Source organism: Plectrocnemia conspersa, unplaced genomic scaffold, assembly GCF_051122295.1.
Source record: "Plectrocnemia conspersa isolate PC_06_02 unplaced genomic scaffold, ASM5112229v1 ptg000004l, whole genome shotgun sequence".
NCBI classification, from domain to species: Eukaryota; Metazoa; Arthropoda; class Insecta; order Trichoptera; family Polycentropodidae; genus Plectrocnemia; species Plectrocnemia conspersa.
In genome coordinates, this window is record NW_028277168.1 from 2750691 (window position 1) to 2773063 (window position 22373).

At 32.9% G+C, this 22373-nt stretch overlaps 1 protein-coding gene across 8 annotated transcripts in view; it reads left to right on the plus strand.

Annotated features, from left to right (window-relative positions):
- The first annotated feature begins 2487 nt into the window (after positions 1-2487).
- The window catches only part of LOC148235635 (membrane-associated guanylate kinase, WW and PDZ domain-containing protein 2-like), a 33690-nt gene continuing 13804 nt past the window's right edge, over positions 2488-22373 (plus strand). For all 8 annotated transcript variants that reach the window (XR_015809395.1, XR_015809396.1, XR_015809397.1 and 5 more), the window contains exon 1: positions 2488-2846. The gene's annotated coding sequence lies outside the window, so the exon portion shown is untranslated. The remainder of the gene's footprint in view (positions 2847-22373) is intronic.

Genomic DNA, 22373 nt, shown 5'->3' on the forward strand with positions numbered 1-22373 from the left:
ATGCAAGTAAGAAAAAAATATTTCTTAACAAAAAATTGTTTTACTTCGTAACTATATATATATAAAAAAATACATTAATGGTTTTAATGTGTCCACCAACTGCGAGTACCTGGATGAGAAAACCCACGACTTTATTATAATTTATTGATTTTCGAATTACACTATTTTATTTATAAGCTTCCTTGCGATTTTAGAGATCGCTAAGTTTTATGAACAAGATGATTAAGTTTAAATCTTTGAAAAACTACAATAGAGAAAATATCGACATCCAGGGCCGGCTCTGGCGAGTGCGGGGCCCTACTCAAGAAAAGAAATGTGAGTCCCCCCCCCCCCCAAATGTTATACAAGGAATACAAAAATTATTCAATATTAGCAATTCGACACTGATTCTTCAAAATCACAAACTAAATAAATCGGTCGTAATTTCCAATATCAAAGTAATACATTTTAGAACTATATATTATAAAGCGACTAATGCAAATACATAAAAAGTTTTCGAATCACAGCTAACAATCAACGTATGTTGAAATTTGAAACGCCTGTTATTTTCGAAACATTCTGTCAGAAGAAAACACAGGATCGAGCATCTATATCGTAATGGGTCATAGTTTTTTATGTTTTCTTGATTTATTGCGACGAAGACAAACATTAATGGAATGTATCATAAAAACGACGCAATCAAGTTGTTCTATCCCTTGTTTCTTTTACACAAAGGGTTCCAAGAGCCCCATAAAATTGACGATAGAGTTTTGGCGGAGCGCGAGACCGGCTTTATCTAGGTATATGAAATTACAAAGTCTAAAACGACAATACCTACCCAGAGCTCGCACAATTTGTTTTCATCGTGTTTTTTATAAGAATAAAACGCAAGTGAATCGGTTGCATATGCTCAAAGCCCGACCTGCCAAGGGTATTATGATCTCATAATGACTCTTATACTTTTTTTTAGTTCATGAACGCAATACTATACAATTTATAAAACATTTCTTAGATGCACATATGTTCATTCTTACCCTACGGTAACACATTAGTGCTTGTCATGTTACAATTAATGATTCACAAAAATGAATTTCTGTCACTGTCAACGATGTCCAATTGGATGCGTAGTTTGTATTTGACAGCTAATTATTAACAAAGAATTTTGCCACACTTGACGATTATTTTTAAATGACGAATATTAACAATTAAATTTGCGTTAAAAGTGAAATAAATTGCGTTGCAGCCAGGGACATCATTTCAAATTTTTCCAAGGAGGGGGGGGGGCAAAAGTTGGCCAGTCAGTGGACTAAGATAGTCCCTGTTTAGTCCACCTCAAAAGCAATAAAATCATGCCGTCGCAATGGAAACACTCGGTTATCTAGCGTTCATATTACGACTCACAACAAGTAAGAATCGAATGAGGCACATCTAAACCGAATTTTGACCAATAAGAGAGCGCAAAAAACAATTATCCCTTCACATAAGTCAAAAATCCACGTCAAAAGCAATAAAATCGTGCCGTCGCAGTGGGAACCCTCGTTACTGAGCGCTTGTTTTTTTGCATATGGCTTGGTTTTTGCACCACGATAACGTGCCGGCTCACACTTAACTAGTTATGGGGGCCAATATAGATTTGTTATGTCCAAAACTGGTCGGCGCTGAAGTAGCATTGTTGTGACGGTTTTCGCTCTCTACCGGCAAGCCCGCAAGGGTTCGGACGCGTGCCGTCGTGCGCGCGCCCCTTACAATGTAATCAACTGTAACCGTCAATAAATATACTACTGCGGCGGCTCAATCTGTATCTAATTGCCACCCGCCATCATCACCGTCCCAAAATAGTAATTCAAGAATTTTTAGGCAAAATCACACCGTCTTGATGCTGCAACAATTTTTTCGTGTTTCCGCAGATGAAAACAAATTGAACACTAATATGTTGTTACGCTGGTGTAGGGATTACGCTGATGTAGTGATCTATTTATATTTATTTAGGTTTCTTTGTGGCCAAAACTTGGCGGCACGCTGGTAACACTGGTCGTTATTTGCTTATCATACGTCGAATTCTCTCTCGACTATGTACAACCTACGGTTACGTGCCCCCGCCCCGTACAATTGTAAATAACCACGTAACAGCTCCAAATCTTCAATAAAAATACTACTGCAGCGACTCAATCTGTGTCTAATTGCCACCCGCCACCTCCCGTCGCCAAACTGGTATATGTCTATTTAATCTTGTAGGGACAATACAAGAACAAAATAAATAAATAAAAAAAATAATAGTCGTTATTTGTTTTATCATACGTCGGATATAATAATATTATGCAGTTAATGCTTAAAGTATATTTTGTTATAATATGTATTTTTCATTTATTTTTAGACGGCATTTTATGGCCAAATTGGCGAAGCAACAATCGCTGATTTGAATTTTGTTCGATATTACCCGCTGCGCAGAACGGACTCGTCTACCAGTGCGCAGTGGTGCGGTCGCGGCGTTCGCGCCGCATCTGTGACGAGTTCGGCCGCGACGTCGCGCGAGCGAGGGGCGAGCGCTCGGCGGCGTAGTCACCGCTCGCATAAAACGGTCGACTGCGACGCGAATCGGCTCAAATAGGAACGCATGATACACTTAGCAATATTCGAAACGGACACGTATAACGTCACCGAAGCGAGCGACGTTCCCGAAGACGCCCCCCGCTACGTAAACAACTCGAGTTCAACTTTCGAACAAACTTTCCCGCAAACTTTACAACGTTATCAAAGTGAAAATAAATTTACAATACCACAAGTGTCTCTGTGATACATGAAAAGTGCTTTATTTGTGCATTCTGTGCTACGTTTGATCGAATTCACATCGAGAAAGGCGATGAAAGGTAATTGAAAGCCCTATATTTTTGTTTACCTATCGAATTAATTGCCATGTGAAAAAATATAAAATCCGCCATTTTGAATTTGATTTTTTTAACGGCCAATTAATGCAAAACCGTCGATTAGGGGGTGCCGCGCGCCTCGGTTTGGGCGCCCGCGCTCCGTTGCACCTGTTGAGCCACTTCCGTTTGTTCTCTTCTCGTGCTTCGCAGAGTTGTTTGTCGTTGACGCGCGACCGATAAAATAATACTCACAATACGCTCGTCTAATATTTTCCTGTTAATATTTGCATGCTATACCAACGTTTCTCAACCTTGCGCAATCCCAAACGTAAAACGCCCGCGGCGCTTTACGCAATTGAAAAATACTTTTTTCGCGTGTGACAAAATCAGCTGTTTGATTTTGACAGGTGCAGTTCACGCCCATATTTACCCCCCACCATTGCTGCTCAAAATAAATTACCGCCATCTTTAATTTGTTTGACGTTTATCCTAAAAACTCAATTTTTCACTATTGTTTACTTTTTTACTACTATATGTATTCAATTTTTATGGCTTTTTGATCTACAACAGAAACTTTTAGATGTAAGATTATTTATAAAAAAATTATAGATAATATAAAAATTTGCACTGCAGTATCAAATGCACTTTTTTAAATGCATAATAATTGATTTTTTGTGGTTCAACATTTTTTCTTCATAAAATATCAGTTTGAAGTAAACTACTTAAAAATACGCATTTTGATGATGTTTTAAATTAGCATATTAAAATGGCAACAAATTAAATGGTTAGAATTGAAATCAACTTTAGGTCAGAATAAAAATGAAATCTGACAGAATTTTATTAAATACTGGCTATTCTTTATAAATACTTACATGATTCTGATCATCTATCAAAATAATTCTTACCATTTAATATAAATTCTGACCACAACCGTATTACAATTCTGACCCGAAAAATACGCACCCAAATAAATTATATTCAACTTATGTCTAAATAACCAGAATAATTATAAAATTTAAAAAATAGGTATTTCTGTATATAAAAGTGTGCAAATATAATAACGGTATAATAGTTATGCTTTGGTTTAAACAGCACGGTAAATGTAGTGTGGAGTAACAACTGGTGGTTTTTGAGAGTGGCACCGTGCTAACTAACAAGTACAATTTTTTTATATTTTTATATACATAATTTTAATAGAACATTTTTACTTTTTTATATATGATATTTTTTATAGAGTAACTTTTTTTCTATTTTGTATATAGATTTTCTAAAAAAGCCTTCTTTAAATTTTTATTTTGCTTTAATTTACAAAAATAAATCTAAGAAAGAACGTGTAAATTTTTTTACAGTGGAAAAGATTTTTATGCAATGTATCTTAAAACATCTTTAGGTAATCTAGAAAGCTACACGAACAAAGGTTCGGCTAAACAAAACATTGTGAAATTGCCATTTCGGAACACCTAAGAATTGTGCACAATAGCCATGGAGACTTTAGAAATCTATAATGTATAATTTATTATTTCAACATAAAAACTTGTTAAACCCTTTGTTTATAAACATCGAAGTATTATGTTGCCATGTCTATTTCTGATTCACTAAAATAATGAATGAAATGTTAATCCTTCAAATAATGACTTATGTATGTGACGTCTAATATAAGCGTATGTGACGCCATATTAATTTTCTCGGGCTAATGTATATGCCTTGTTATGAAATACCACATTTGGGAGGGTCACCCAATCAACCAGCACAGTTGACCCAAAAAATTACATAATGAGTCGTTCAAATTGATTCTTGCTTGTCTGCTGACATCGTGACTCGTGAGCACCTTGACTCGGAAATGTTTCACTGATCCATTTCTGGTCTTCAACGAGCTCTTTGTATTCGGTGAGTTGACCTTCTGTGTAAAAATGCGAGTGTTGTATCAAAGTAAACGATATCAACATCTGCTGTTGACCCCTTTGGCATAAAAATGCAAATAATGACATATGATTTCGGTTGAAAATAGATAAAATACGGATGTTATCAATGCATAAGCATTGAAATGTTGCAATTCGAATGTTAGAGATAATTTATTGTAATAAGTAAAAAAACTGCTATGTTAGATGCATACAACAACAATACGAGGATATGTGCAATTACATGTTAGCATATATGAATTTTCTTCGACCATTAAACAACGGAAAACTTTACCATTATTATGGTATAAATTACAGAATAGTAGTATGGTTATCGAATGGCTTTGGCACGATGCGAAGCACAGTCGCATAGATTTTCATTGAAGTGTACATCATAATAATTGGCTTCTCTATTTGTATGGCCTCTCTAGGTGCAATTTACGAAACTGTGAACATAAAATAAACCGTAGATAACCAATAGAGTTTAGTAGTCGCGTGAAAAATGTGTATTATGCCATACGCTTTTTTTATTCTTTTGTGTTCCGTTCGCGATGGGTGTATAATAAATATCCAGAAAGACAAAGCCAGGAAGGTCCTTTTTTGTGTGTTTCGGTGACATACGCGTTTTCTGTGTTGTCTATTGATTCTTTGGCGGAACATCAGTTTCGGTGATACTGCCGGAAAATTTACAATATGCCGAACGATGCGATACGCCCGAGAGAATACTAAAAAAAGTTAGATACTAAAATTGTTATTGTACAAAAACATAGACGCAATTGTATGAAAACAAAAGTTCGAAGTATCTTGTAATATGTTTATTGCCAAATAGTTCTAATAAATTAAAACCTAAAAATATTGTTTTATAGATACGAAAGTTACTTGAATAATCAATATTTGTGCTTTTTATGCGACGACAATAACACCTCCGCGCGAATGCAAAGCTCTGTCTCCCATCTTAGTGGCAATACTAAATTGCTAGGGAGGGAGTACTTTTTTTAATATATAGATTTCAATTCAATTAATTTTATTAATGTGTTAGATGAGTCTGTTTTTTAAGTATGTGGTTCAATTAAAGACAATGCCGCGTGCAATAGAGCACAACCGTCAGAGCATACTGTTTCTATTTAGTTTTAATGGCACACATGAAAATCAAGTCTCACATAAGTTTATTGAGGAAAACGGAAGCTTGCCAGTCAAACTGATGTTTTTTGTGATAGCTATGGAGATAGCTGGAACCACTATCATTTTTTAAATATATTTTTATATTTAATAAAACAAGAAAATCTGTTGAATTGTGTTAAGTCCTAATCAAAAGGTGGTTCGTTTGGTCTCGTATTATTACAACTAATCTCGTATAATTCTATCCACATTTGCGATAATAATACTTGTGTTTGAATATGTGATGTGTAGCATAAAATATGCTCAATGCCTTTACAATTAAAATATCTTTTATGCCTCAGCAGCATAATGGTACTACATAGTGGGCCATAATTTTTTGCACTTTTTAAATCCCTTCTGAGCGGAAATTTGCTCCTTGGAAATTTAATCGTAATGGATCGCTTCAAGGGGGATCAAAACGCATTCTGCGTAAAACAGTTTTACAAAAACAACGATTCTTATGTTATTGCTTCGCACTCACTGCCCTTTAAGTGGCGTAGCTAGAAATGTTGCGCCCTCGTGCATTAAATATGCAAGGTTTATACATAATTGATTAAATAAAAAATAATATAGAAATAAGCTCACCGGCTTTAAAATGTATTCTTGTTTACGAAATCACTAATAAGTTTCTTAATTTGTATTTCGTTTGTAGTTTTAATGTTTGAGAACCCTAACCAGTGAAACGCTTCGTGGAATCTCGTTAGAGTTTTAATACATTATTTTATATATGTTGCGACAGACAATAAATGGCAAGATGTTTTCTCCGAGTGGTGGTGGAGAAGCTGGCGGAGGGATGTGTGCGTCCTTGATAGTACGCTGTCCGCGTGTTATATACTCTGATTTTGAATTTATGTATTCCTATTATTATATAATTCAATAAGATTGCGACGCAATTGCAATTCTGCATCGTTAATAGTTCATCGCCCTAAAATCGTGATATATGAACGTTTGTTTATACTAAAGCAATTAAAGCAAACAAGGGATCGATTCAGTATCATTCGCTTGAACGAAACGATAAATCGATGGGACACTTGAAACTAAAAACAGTACTATACTTGTTTTCTTTGTCACAAAGAGATGTTGCGTCACATGTTATATCACAGGTCGATCGAAGGGACAAATCGATGGTGTACATGTTACCTTATGGAATGTGTCATAAGGAAATGCGTCACGTGTGCAATGTATATAAATATGGGAATCAAATAAAGAGAAGACACTTGATCTTGATCTCGGAGAGAGAGAGAGTGACGGTCAGAGCCAATACAAAAGCGTACTCATTTAAAACAAATCGTTCGTCCAGCCGATTCCTCCTCCCGGGTCCTTAACACGCGGGCGGCGGGCGTTTGCTTGTCTTTTCGAGTATCTGCCGGTGTCTGTGAGTTACTGCTCTCTCCTCATCGGAGTCCTGGGCTGCAAAGCTTGCTGACCAATCACACTCATGCAGCGATCATCCAGCCAATATATGTACTCATTTCTTAGAACAGATAAATATGTATACGCCTTTAGAAAGCGACATGCGCTTGATGGGCACTGTCCAAGGTCGTATTCTATTACAACGGATATCTTTTTTGTGGTCCATTGTTTCCTTGTTGATGGTTGATCATTTTGGTGACAGTAAATTAACGCAAGTTTGTGAGAAGAAGGCCCTTTTAAACGTGGGCATATGTATGTGATCGCCACATAATCTTTTATTATTTTTAACTTTCTAAAGGACAATACAAATATTATAAACACATAATGATAAGTAATTCTGATAATTGTCTTATGGACATATTTTCATTGAGGTATTTTTCAATAGTGAAGTTAAGTGAATGAACTGGGCATTAAATTGTTTTGAGAAAAACTGAGTTTCCAAAATATTTGCTTCTGATGTATTTGTGATATTCGAGGTTCAAGAAAACTGAAATATTTTTTCACTAACTGCATTCCTTGAAAGCGACTTTTCAATAATATTATAAAATACATTAACTCGGAATAATTGTTCACTATTTTTGAAACGGTAGTCAGACGTTTACTCACCAGCAAGACGTTTAATAATATTTTAACGTTTGCTTTCAAAATAAACATTACTGGCCATTTCATTCGCTTCATATGAATTTCGTAATTTACTTGTATTCCCAGTTTTAATACCAAAGTAGCTTCATCTAAAATAAGATTTTGAATCATAATTTATTTCACTCATCACTTAAAATAAAAGTACACATATAAATAGTTAAAAGTGAATTAAACATTCATTATAATTTAGGGAATTTAGAACCTAACGAGATCACTGGTAGCTTGTACGTCGATTGTTATCTAGTCAATTAAGTAAAATAAACGTGTTGCAACTAGCATCATTACTTAAATCGAGTAATGACTAGATCTAAATTATATTATTTTTTATAAAAAAAGTCCGTTGAGCTACAAATTCGCAGCAGATGTTTTGTTAAAAATATAATGCCTTACTTTTTTGTGAGACAGGCAAACTAATTGTGTATTAATATTTATGTGGCTTGACGTAGTTTATTTATGATGATTTCATAACTTAAGTACTACTTCACTGATAATGTTTAACACTAGTTAAACATTAATAACAACCGCGTGATTTTTACAGAAGAATTTGCTTCAGTAATACAATTATGACGTTTTACACAAACATCTGCCAGGCATTTGAAGGATACACTGATATGTGTATTTATGTACTTTGCAATAAAAATGTAAAGTTAACTCGAATGTGTTTAAATGTACGATAGTATAAATTGAGAAATATAATAAAAATGAAAGTCAGATGAAAAGTTGTTGAGAAAAATAATTTATAAAACCATATAGCTTTTTTGTACAACTGTGCGTCCGAGCGATAATCTCCTCGCAGAATAGTAAACAAAATAAAAAACTGGGATCGAGAGTGGAAGTCGTTCTCGAACGAGTATCTCGAGAACGACTGTCGAGAGATCAAATACTGTTAATTAAACGTAAACAATACGCCGCTTCTGTAAATACATTGGAAAATTATATAAATTACACAATTTCTCTAATTCGAATTCTCGCATATTCGAGGACCATTCAGATCTTCAGGAATTCGATTTTATTTATAAACGCAATTAACATTTTTGGAATATCCTGGCGTTTAGTCGATCCATCTTTTCTGCGGTATCCCGGTACATTGTGGCGCTTGATGTCTTTTAACTGCGGTTAACCACAGATCTGTTTGCTACGAAATGTTTTATAAAATCTTGATGGTTAAATGTTAGCGATTAGCTAATCAGTTCGCCCGTTTAGACGCCACCTGCTACTTCTCAAGGCGTCTTAATTATGAATTATGTTCCCATTCTAACGCTCCATTATCTTGATTGTATTCATGACACCTCATTATATTCACAGACCCTATCGCGGATGCTGTCAAAATTCAGAAATATCAGAACTTCGCCTTCCGTGACTGGCAACCATAGCGATAACTGGTTAACTACTCACACCAAATTGATGAAAAACAAACAAACGGCTCCACATTTCAACTCTCACGAATGCAACGCTTTTCTAAATATAGATATCTAAACCCGCCAGTCTTCAATTCCGTGCTTCTTTTTCACTCGCGAGTCTCGCCCATCATCTTTTAATCAAAAATAATTAGCAACAAAAGTAAAAACACGTCTCAAAGATTGTATATTACATTCCATAAATTACTATTAGATGATTACAAATTTATCTAATCAACTTGAGATTTAATAAAATAAGTTTAACCGAAAATTGCAATATTTTAAAGTTAAAAGGCACGCAACCAATTGTAATTGTAGCATTTTTTAACATATCCATAATCTAGATAAAGCTCCAGTGTTTAAAACCAAATTGTATGGAAGCATTTCAGATGATTTCAAATAAATTATTTATTGCTACTTGCCATAAACGTTTTATAAGTAGTATTTATGTACACGTACAACCATTACTGACAATTAAAGTAGAAGCTGCTGCTTTTTTCTAGACTCGCAGATAAATGATTCAGCGTAAGTTTCGCTGGATTTGAGTTCTTTCTGAGCGCTCGTTTATTTTAAATCGAAGCGAAGTTCTGAACGGAAGTAGAAGTTAAAATAAAGTGATTCTATGGTAAAGATCGGAAAAGGGGAGTAATATTTTTTTATGTTTTATTATTAGACTTTCTATATGTTCAGAATGTTATTCTTTGGCATCAGTCGCACAGAGGCGGTATTTTTACAATAATTACGCTGATTTTCTATTGCATTTTTATTACTTTTTGGCATGCCACTAAAACGCCATTTATTTGCAAATGCTTTTAAAAGTCAAGACCTTCTACTAAAGCATTTTTTTTAAATCATTGTAATTTTAAACATACATCGATCCTTATGTCAGTTTTTTTTAAGCAATATAATTACCCATATTTTTTACTTGAAATACAGATTTCAATAGAATTTAAGACGTGCAAATTTTATAAGACTATTTTTAAATATGTAGATATTGAAATACATATTTTTGACAATTACTGCTATAAAATATGATATACGTATGTTGCCGCTCAGAGAGATATTTAGCGTTTTTAGCCATTTTCCAACTTAACTATGTATATACAGGTCAATGACTTAATTATGGTTCATTTGTAAATAAAATATCGTTAAGAGCCGTTGACGCCTTTATGCGTCATTTGTGTATTACCAAAAGCGATTATGTCGTTATTCCCGCTTCGTTTGTCGCTCTGAATATCTTCGCGTCCTACATACAATTAAATAAATTCGTTGATTCATGGGGTGTTCAATGTTCTGACCAACGCTTATATATATTTTTATGAGATATTTCTAAAATAAATAATTTATTGCTCGTTTATGAAATTCATAAAAGTTATATTTTTTTTAATTCACGTGACCATCCTATATTTTTATTCCGACCGTATGCTATTTTTCTTCTATCCATATGACGTTTATTCTGACCCTGAATAATATAATTATGATCATTCATTATTTTAATTCTGATCGTTCTATATTTTTATTCTGATTATAGAAAACTTAACTTTTTTGTGTAAAATTTAATGAAATAATACACAATCTTTTTTCACAATTTTTGCTATTTAAATGCGATGTAGATATCTTGACGCTCAGAGAGATATTTCGTGGTTTTTTTAATGTCACAGTGTAGCTTTTTTCTGCAGTTATTAATAAAATTATTTTTATTGTTTTTAGACATTTACCAACTTACAATATACAGCCCAATGACTATTATGTCACATTTGTAAATAGAATATCGTTAAGAACCGTTGACGCGTTTATGCGTCATGTGTATAATACGAAACGCGATAATTATTCTATTAAGCAACTGACGTAATTCCCGCTTTATTTGTCGCTCTGAATATTTTCGTGTCTTACATACAATTAAATAGATTTGTTGAGAGCTATTCAATGTTCTGACCAACGCTTGCTCGCACCTAAGCTGTCCTCAACAGTTTTGATGCGAAGGAGATATTTCTAAAATAAATAATTTATATGATCGTCCTATATTTTTATTTTGACCTTACGCTATTTTTATTTTAATCATTTGACGTTTATTCTGTCACTGAATAATATAATTCTGTTAAATTAATCTCAGGCAAATCTAACGGTACTTAGCAATCCCCAGTAAATGATTTATACAACAGAGTAATGACCGCGCCTTTTTTTTGTGATAGAGATGGCTGGCGAAGCGAAAACAAAAGCAGATATTACATACACGAAATTATTTCTACTATTTGTACATGTTTATCTCCATTCAGACATATCTTAACCCAAATAGTCGTAAGTTGAGACTATTAACCAAAGATAATGGATGACTTAGAAGCCAACATTCGCCGCGTTATTGCCGATATACGGCCTCTGCTCGATAAAGTGGTCGAAAAATGGACTTTCCTATGCCCGAAATCATATTTATACACTAATGGCAAAAATGATCTTTCGATTTTTATATGTTTTATTTCATTTCATTCACTTTTTTCTATATCACTTATTACTCCAATTTACCAAAACAATTGTAGATTTTTTGTGACAATACTGCTATAAACTAATTTAGTTGCCAGTTGCAATGTTTCAGCAAGTATCACCAACTGCAGAGCAATAAAAGTTGGGTACTCCAAATGGGATTTAAATCTGATTTATTTTACAAAAATATGCATTTAAAAACACTCGTATCTTTAAATTTATTGAAACCTTACACAGCATCAAGGTAACTGGCTTCAAGTATTTGTAGGCTTTCTAATCGCTACGACCAATGGATTTTGCCTAACCCTGACGAAATTCAGGGGCAGTGTCGCATGGCGTAGTGATAACACGGAACGTCGTCATACAAGTACGCACGGGGGTACACGATGGTAACATAATAGTATAATATGAGGCATTCGGCTCGTCAAACTCTTCGAATGAAACAGGTTTTCTCAATTGCGCGAATAGTATAGTGGCAGAGGCGGCTGCGTGCAACGGAAAGGGAAATAGAGCGTACAGAGTCGAGATACCAGCCAGAAGCAGCTTTCGTCCTCGATATCGAGTGTCGTTAGCTCAGAGAGGCGTAGTAGTAATTGGTCCTCAAACTATTAAAGTCCATAATTATTAAGTCAGTTAAGTGGTGCGAATGAAGCATCACTTTCTACTGACGAAGCACGCTTTGAGTCTTGAAAGGGCATTGCCACTGTGTGTACCATAAGTAAACGGAAAGATTTTATGCATCTGAATAATAAATAAAAAAATACTACTATAAAAACTTGAAAGGCAACAACTTGATCTACTAGTTTAGAGCAAATATATTTTATTTTAAAAATTTGGTAATACCGGTTTAGAATCCACGTCAAAAGCAATAAAGTCGTGCCGTCACTGTCGCAGTGGAAACGCTCAATTTACTATCATCCCTGGCATAAATGATATAGTGAAAATGTTGTTGAGCGGTATCGCCGTACCTGTACGGCGATCGATATTTTTGCTTTGAAGTACCATAGATAGTCATATATAAATATACATAATAAATTAACGAAATTTAATAATAGTAGTGTTAAAATAAATTATTAACACATACTAATACAAAGATAGTAATAAAAAAAATTTCAACAAATAATTATGGAAAATACGTAAAATTATTTACTCCCAAATGTATACTAATAAATTAACTCACTACTTAAGGGTTACGATAGATCAATGACTATACCTAATAGAACTGTGTTTGAATACCGTATGAACCCTAGCAATTTATTTTGTGCCTGGGAGATTGAAATTAATAATTGTTATATGATTAAATAAAATTCCGATTGCTCTAATCTCACAGATAAAAATCGCAATGTAAGCTCATTAAATGTTCTCCTGGCTTTTTCGATCCTGCATTTAATCTCAAGTGTGTGGTCACAGTCTGTCTGTATGATTTTTTTCTTACAGACAGATAAAACAACCATGACTCACTCCTCTCTAAATTTCCATATCTTCTGATGATTCGTGGTTTACTTTAACTCTCGCTCCTTATTGCCACTAAAGCTTTCTTGATAGATTTTGTCAAACGCCTTCTCAAAATCGACGAAAATAATTAAATAATCACAGCTCGTGATTTTTCTAAAAAAAAAATCAGTAAGTGTGTTTATGTATTTTTATAATTACTCATGTTTAAATATGTCATAGATTTTGACATCCTCGCGTTAAATAAAAAGAAAATGAATTTAATCAGAACATATGTTCATGTAGTTGACATGAACCGGTATTATATATCTCTGCGTTATTATAACCGATACATTGTCGGCATGTACCGAATTGCGTATGACTATTGTGTCCAGTTGCTCATTTGCATGCCTTTCAACGTTCAACAATGCACTTCAATTTCCTGCGGGGAAAAACGTGTGCATCCCCTCGACCGGAACTACCCGCACATCCTGCTTTCAACCCTCGGAACGAGATTAAAAAGATGCACGTGCCACAACTAGGTCACCAACCCTACGATGCTAATGTCGTCTCACGTCTCGTTTTAATTCATCAAAGAAAAAATAATCATAATCAAGAAACCGTTTTGTGCGAATGGTTTTAATTTACGCTCGAAAGCCTACGCGGCATCCGACGCTGAGTTGCAAATTACTTTTTCGAATTCTGTGTTTAAAATTGTGGAAACGGACAAGGTTGGATAAACACGCTGCGAGGGTATCTTTTGTGGTCGAAATATATAAAAAAAAACCTTCGACTGATTACAGAATCATCGAAAATATTGTATGCATAAGCAGTTTTAATTTCGTATACATAATTCAATTTTTTTTTCTAGACTATATTTGTGAAACATCTAAAAATGATAAATATACACTTAAACATATGTGTAATATTATATTACTATCAAGTTAAATATTTTAGACTTGAAGCCACAAAATACGCATATATGCGTCCTCGGACGCTAATGAGTTAATTCAGAAAATTATGTTTAATAAAGCATATGATGAAACCGATACAAGTTACATCAATATACATGAAACATCAAAGTATTTTTTTTGTTAATATTTAATAATTAATTTAATTTCTTGATAAATAAATAAGTGCTAAAATATAATGTGATAAACTATTGAGTACTGTCTGCAATTATTTATTTTAACACATTAAACTGTGTATTTCTGTAAAGATTTCACTAATATCATGTTAACTGAAATAGTCTAAAAAATCGATATTTTTTCTCCTTAGTGTATCTGTTGGCCTTCCCCCATACATTCATTAATCCTTAACTTATCTTAATGGTCTTCCGAAGTTTTGCCGCTATTATTAGGTCCTGAAATGGTATCGATTTGTTTAAAGTACGTCAGTGGCTTTGAAATTAATTTATTATTTTATAGATACGCGATTATAGAATCGAATATTTGAATACCGTATCTATTAAACCGTTTTTTAATCTAATTATACGTCATTTGAATATTTGTTCTATTCATTCATATTCGTAGTGGAATATTTTTAATTTTTAAAAACATAAAAAAACGATTAACTCTAAAAACTTCTTACAGCAGCGCAGGTAGTGATATTTTTTTCGTTGATGAAACGCTGTATTATCTACAGCTCAATTATATAATTTTTTTGTGTTATGAAATTAGCTTTCCTATCATTATTTTTATCAATCATGACCATGACAACTAATAGCTGTCAAACAAAATAATCAACGAAAAACACCTTGTAATTTCCGAAATTCCAGAAATTACTCACATTTCTTAGTTAATATTGTTAATCTGTATTTTTTTTAAATAACTGGTGCTTATATTTTAATCTATTTTAAATAAATATGATTTTTTAATGATAAGTAATCCGAAAGTATTTATTTTTTAAACTTATAACCAAAAAAATAGCGGTTTAATATTTAAAAAAATGTAATATTCATAATAATAATAATAGTAAATTTCAATATGTCACATATTTTGTAGGGGGTTTTAAAATTTATAACTTAAAATTATCCACAAAAAATTGTAACGCACGCCTGTTTTTGAGATAAGCGTTAAACGATAATAAAGAGTGGGCCTTTCCAACATTTTGTTTCACTCAACGAACGAATTCGGTGAATTTCGGTCAAAGTAGATACCACGATAAATGTTTTTCGAATGCGTAAAAGCATTTTTTGTTGAAAAAAGTGTTGTTGCTCAATCAAATTGCATCATTCTAAGATTTTTTCAAATTTAATTCTAAATAGTAGAAACGAATATTCGATTAAGAACCTTAATCATGATACACGTGATGCATTAGTCCAGCTTAAATAAAAACAAACTACAGAATTTATCTTTATAAATTCTATATTTTAATATCTTTTAATTATACTTATTTATTTTCTGATATTTTTGTTTTATAATATTTTGAATATATTTCCTCCAAATTTTGGCTATGTATAAAATAACCATTTCTATTTTTTTGTCAATAAATTTTTATTCATTACAGTGTATGTATTGTGTATGTATTTTCTCAAATATAATACATATTTTTTCGTGCATTTTATTATTTATTTCTGGTAGTTTTACCAGGAATACAATATTTATAAGCAATGAGATTAAAAAGTAATCTATCATATTTTTAAACATTTATTTACATATTAAAACATTAAATATCTCAACATCCAAGGACGGTGAAACCCAGTTAACCAGTTTTTTAATTAAAAAAAAAAAACATTTTTTGTTGGCGGTTTTTTGTAAGACTTATTTAAAATACACGTAAATACTTTGTTTCACTCAACGAACGAATTCTGCGAATTTCGGTCATAGTAAATACGTCCGATAAGCATTCTAATGTTTTTCGAAGGCGTAAAAACCATGTTATTTTTCGGACGGTTTTTTGAAAGCCCAAGTTAAAAAGTACACGTGAATACTATTCGATCGTTTTATTACAAATTTTGTTCTATGCCTCGATTTATAAATTGAGGGACGAGTGTATTGCAAAATAAAACTTGAATTAATGAAGAATTAAAAACATGAAATTGTCATATAAAAAAACAGTGTCTAGTCATGCATAAAACATGCATTATGTTAAGACTCGTTTGTAGTCAAATTTACTTTAAAATCCTAGCCTCTAAGATTAATTCTAGGCGTCTGACGCGACTCTATTCCTCCAGCGTAGTCGCGGTCTTCCGACTACTGTCTACAAAATGTCCACAAAAACTAAATTTACACTTGAATGATGTTAATGGAATTGAAAAACGCGCATCGGATTCATGATGCGTCCTCAGATATGCGGATGGTTTGACGGTATCCGCCGCCGTTACATGACGTTGATATCTTGTCAATCCGCTTTTTGGATCGGTATCCTCCCCGTCTGATTTATTGCACGCTCGGTGCGACTATCTGCTGCAGAGTGCTCAGAGTGAACGGTTCGCAATAATTAAGATCGAATCGTTGCGCCATCGATGAGCAGTCAGCCGGCGACAATTATTAGAAAGGTCGCCAATTTCGATCCAACACGAAAGTGGAAAGTCTGGTGGATTCAGCCTTGAGCCTCTCGAACCGCTGCTATTTTAAATGGGCAGAAAGCAACTGCATCGACTCCCTCAATGATCGAATCTTGGTCCTTCACTACAATATATGAGGGCTCTGAAACCGAAAATTGCGATTTTATCTATGTTGACTTACTTTAGTATTGTATTGAGTGTTTTTTATATATTTCAATAACCCTCAAGCAGAGACGTCATTTTGGGGGAGCAGGTGGGGGCATTTGCTCCCCCCCCCCCCCCTCTATTTGAATTTTCCCAGAATATGCTTGTCGTTTAATGACATCGAAATATTAAAAAAAAACGAGATTTTCCGCCTTTAAAAAGTTGAAAATACGTCCCTGATTCTAAACCAGAAATTCTCTGATTATCCTTCAAAAAAATCTATCCCAAAAATAATTTATAAAATGTCATTTAAGTAAAATCATATCGGAATACATTTTCACCAGTAGGTGCATATTTTTTATAGTAAAATCATTTGTTTTTAACTTTATCATTATTTATTTACATGTGACGTATAAATGTTATGCCTGCACTACACTCTCTGGAAAAATATAATCTCTCGGAAGTTGTCCTAGGTTACCGAGAACGGGAGGTAAAGTGGGGGTAATTCAGTCGACTTGGCCAGCTTCGAGCGCTTCCGAACATTGTCGGCATTATTTCCGAGTCAAAGGGACCGAAGTTGGAACTGCTCTTTCGAGCGCGAGCGGTGAGAAACTTCCCCTTTCGCTCTCTTATGTGTTAAGTGACGAGAGTGAGAGAGATAATGATATGGTGTTTCGCAAACTAGATAGAACGAGTAACTCAGTTCAATTTTAGTATGCGCGTAGGCGTCCTATAGCTAACACACATGTCGAGCGCTGCATCGTGGTCACGTGGTCAAGTTATAATACCACATGCTTATCGGGGACTTCAACAGACTCTTTGAATATTTTAGGACACCAAAAGGGATTAATTATATTTTTGATAGTATATTCTTCTAACAGATATCGTTATTATATTTTTTTTCATATAAAATTAAATAATTAGTGGTACTTGATTTTGTTAAAAAAAAATCGTTTCGAATATCCTTATGTATTTTCCTAGATCGGTTTATATAAATGTCACACCATAACGAATTCTTATTTAGAATCGATGTTGACAAATTCTAGGATAGTCACAGATGTGGTGTTCGTATTCTGAAGTATCATTTTTATGCCTTATGGCATTTTGCAAAAGCCGACAAAGATTTTGCGTAAATTGAATATTTACGACCGAAAAGTTTTTATTGATATTGTATTGGTGAGTGCCCACACAAACATTTATAATTATTAGTAGCGTAATTTTAATAATATGACAATTTAAAAATTGCGATTATTTGGCACTTTTTTCGATCGCGCGCAATTATACCGGCTGTACGTGACAAAAGCCGCCGTCCGGACGGCATATGAAATTTGCGACAGTGTGGTCGCTTACTTGAAGTCGTAGATCTTGGCCGACTTCAGTTGTAACTTCGGTTCGGACAACTTTTTCGGTTATATTTTCACTAGTGAAGTCCAAATATTTTTTCACTAGTAAATGTATATTTCTACTAACGAAAATATAAAGGCGTTAGTGAAAGTATATATAGTTTTAGAACTTTTATTGGGTGAAGTCCATAATACAACTAAACCAACTCATCTCTCAGGGGAAAATAAGTGGAATAAGAAGTACACACAGTCGTCGCATCTCGCATATTGCTCCATAGTTAGTCTGCACTCGAATATTACAATATGTTAGCTATATTTATCGATGTTACTACGGACTTCTGATATGAGATTATTGATCGAAGTGTATTCAAACCGAATTTTGGTCAATAGAAGGGCGCAAAAACAATTATCACTTCCCAGAAGTCAAAAATTCACGTCAAAAGCAATAAAATCGTGTCGGTGCCGTTGCAGTGGGAACGCTCGGTAACGAGCGTTCCCACTGCGATGGCGACGGCACGATTTTATTGCTTTTGACGTGGATTTTTGACTTCTGAGAAGGGATAATTGTTTTTTGCGCTCTTCTATTGATCAAAATTTGGTTTATCTGTTCTTCATTCGATTCTTACTTATTGTAAGTCATAATATTGTTGGAAAAATTCTTAATATAAACACTAGATAACCAAGCGTTTTTTACTGCGATTTTCACGGCACGATTTTATTGCTTTTTACGTGGATTCTCAAAAGAGACGCCCTTAAATTTGTTAGAAAAATTTATTATAAATTAGTCATTTGATAAAACAAATCGAAATATTAAAAAATAACCACTGACTAACCAACCTATTCCATGGATAAACTGCAATGAGGTCCCTGTGTTACAATTGCAGTTCTAAATTTATCCTGATTCTTTAAATAAAATTAATTTGCATTAAGAAGCAAGAAATAATATAATAAAATTATACATATTATTTTTTCAAGCAATCATAAATAGTTTATCTTGAGAAACTGTATATTGTATACATTAACCATATGAAAAATACACCCGCATATTATTCAGTTAAGCTCTTATAAATGTCAATGAGTCTAATGCCTTTCGCTCGAAGGTACGGAAACTCTGACTCAAGATCTGGGTTATCCACGTTCTATTCACATATCTCCTAGTCAGGTTGAATGCGGTGTTTTTCTTCGATTTGCCTTTGAAAGTCGCCATTTTTTGCAGCTCTCGGCAAGCAAAATCTAGCTGCGACCAGATTACGTCACCACCTCGAACTGCTCAGTAGGACACACGCGAATCTCTCTCTCTCTCTCTCATTTTCATTTTCCCTTTTTGATTTTCCTTCAGATAATAATCGCTCACGTGACCTCACGAACTCTGCGAACAACGAAGGTGGTTTGTGGTTAGTCACTCCGGCGCACACTTAGGCACACTGTATGTAGTATACCTACCTGCGGAGCAGTCGGTCAGGAATTCCGACTATCTCAACCGTCAAAGCACAAAAAACCTGATCCGAATGTATCGGGGTTAAGTTTTGAGTTAACGTCCGCCTCGGGAGCTGTTGAAAATTGAATGGTTTTTGCCTATCGATCCTCCGGTTGTTGCCAATAAAAAATGGCTATCCAAAATCCCTTAATTGTTTGGATGAAGTGTAACCGTTTCGAGCTACAATCCGTTGACCTCTGAGTCACATCTTGTGGTTGCCTACTTTTAAAGTACTTAGATGCTAGTTTTTTATGTCAAGCTACGAATGACAAAATCAAACATTTTATCAGTGCCATCGGTTCAAAACAGTAAAAAATATAATGTTTATTAAATTAAACACCAAGCATCGTTTTGTGATATCTCAAATCGCAAAAGATTGCTAATTTCTAAAAAAAATATTTGTGACGTTAGTTTAGCAATTGATTCTCAGTGTGTTGGTAATTTAAAATAATTGTTTCAAATTTAGAAATTCGTTGTTTATGGCTATATTGTTTTGTTGTGAACTTGCGTATGTATGAATGAATGGAAATTGCTCAGTGGCGTTCAAAAATTTTAGCGATGTAATAAGAGTTGTAGTTGTTTAAATATCAATTAAATTTATTGGGTCAGTGATTGTGTTGAAAACAGTAATTATAAAAGGGTATGTTTTTTTTAATTTAATAGTTATTTATACTTATTATTGCTCTTAATTTATATAACCAATTAGTGCAAAAATATTAATTATTTGTAATAATATTTTTTTTAATTTATTATTAATTACTTTAATAATCTTTAAAGTTTTTGAATTTTATAAAATATGCATAACAAAATGATATACGAATTACTGATAAGTGAGGGCTTGAAAAGGAAAGTGCTTAATTTATTATTACATACTTAAGATCAGATGCGATTAAATTAATTCAGTAAAATTGCTGGAACGTATTAAATATATAATTTTATCCACTTAACTTGTTAACAATAATTGATAATGCTTAGAACGAATTTTATATACAACGGCTGTATATGTTTTGTGCGAATTTGCATGTAAATTAAATAACTATAAGTAAATTAACCGCAATCGAATTATTGAACTATTTTTAAAAATCTGCGTTTTGACAGAAAAAATACAAAAATGTTTTACGAGCTTCACAAAAATTTGCGACGTGCACCTGTTTTTGAGATAAGCGTTAAACAATAGTAAAGGGTGAGCCTTTCCAACATTTTGTTTCATTCGATGAAAGAATTCTACGAATTTCGGTCATAATAGATAATGTTATTAAAGTGCTTTATATATCGAATATTAAGTTTTAAAATTAAATGGCAAATGTTAGTATTTCAACAGAGAATATAATATGCGTTGTTAGATATTATGCGATTCGAATAGTACATCGTTACAACGGGTTAATAGCTGAAATGGTTAATAATTGATCAGTAACTTGAGACAAAATTATGGACTACTTATTTTGCTACTCATCATGAAAATTTGGCATTTTTATTTATAAAAAAAATTTAAGGTAGTTCAATTATTTTTTATTAAACTTTTCTTTATTTAACTATATATTTGATCGATAAAAAAAGGTTTACTTAGCCGCACTAATTATTTTTTCACTGAAAGTTTATTAAAAAAAATAACTGATTTAATCAGATTTATGTTTAGAAAAAATGTAATAAAAAAAGTTTTAGTATTGTCACTAAAGCGGCTTATTAGCCGCAATCGGAGCTTTACTGACCATTTGTCAAAAAAAATGCTGACCGTTTTTAATTATTAAATAATGTTGCTTATAGTTTTATGAAAAAGTTACTGATTATTTAATTTGTTGCATTTTCTTAACTTCCAACAACTTTTAATTATTAACTGACCATATATTAATGCTATTACTGACCGTTTCATTCTAAAATTACTGACCATTTTTTTTAAAAAGGTAATTAGATTTAATCTAGATTGATTTAGATCAAATTATTATTTTTTCATTTTATCGCTAAAATAAAAATATAAACATGCAGTCTTTTAAAATAATCATTTTAATTTAACATTTATTATCACTATTATGAGTTAATAGCCTCAAACAAAGACTTACTGACCGTTTGTCACAAAGTTACTAACCATTTATAATAGAAGCAAATACATATATGTTAAAATTGTAAATTTTAGAAAAAAAACGTTTTTTTAACTCATTTCGAGATTATATCTCAAAGTTTTTTTAAGCACAGTTCGTTTTTGCATAGACAATAGTATGCAATTTTTGTGTTTTTAATAGTTACGGACAATCTACAAAATCTACTGATCCAATAATTTATATTGAGTATTTTTTCTGTTCTAAAAATTGTAATGGTGGTTAATGATCAAATCGATATTTTAGCAAAAAGTATATATTTTTTGTAATATACTTTCATTGTATATGGTGTTAACATTTTTTTTTTAAATTAATCAATAAAATCTGATTTTTAATCAAACAAAAATGAGGCACGGCCAAAAAAATACTTTATTGAAACTATTGTTTATAAATTTAACATCAACAAATTTCGCGCTACTCAAACTAATGAAGTGGTAATTTAATACAAAAATATGTAAATCTGTCAAACAAAAAAGTTTGCACTGTGCGACAGTTGATTAATTATGTAACACAAATTTTGCGCTGCGCGGATTTTTAATTAATATTTA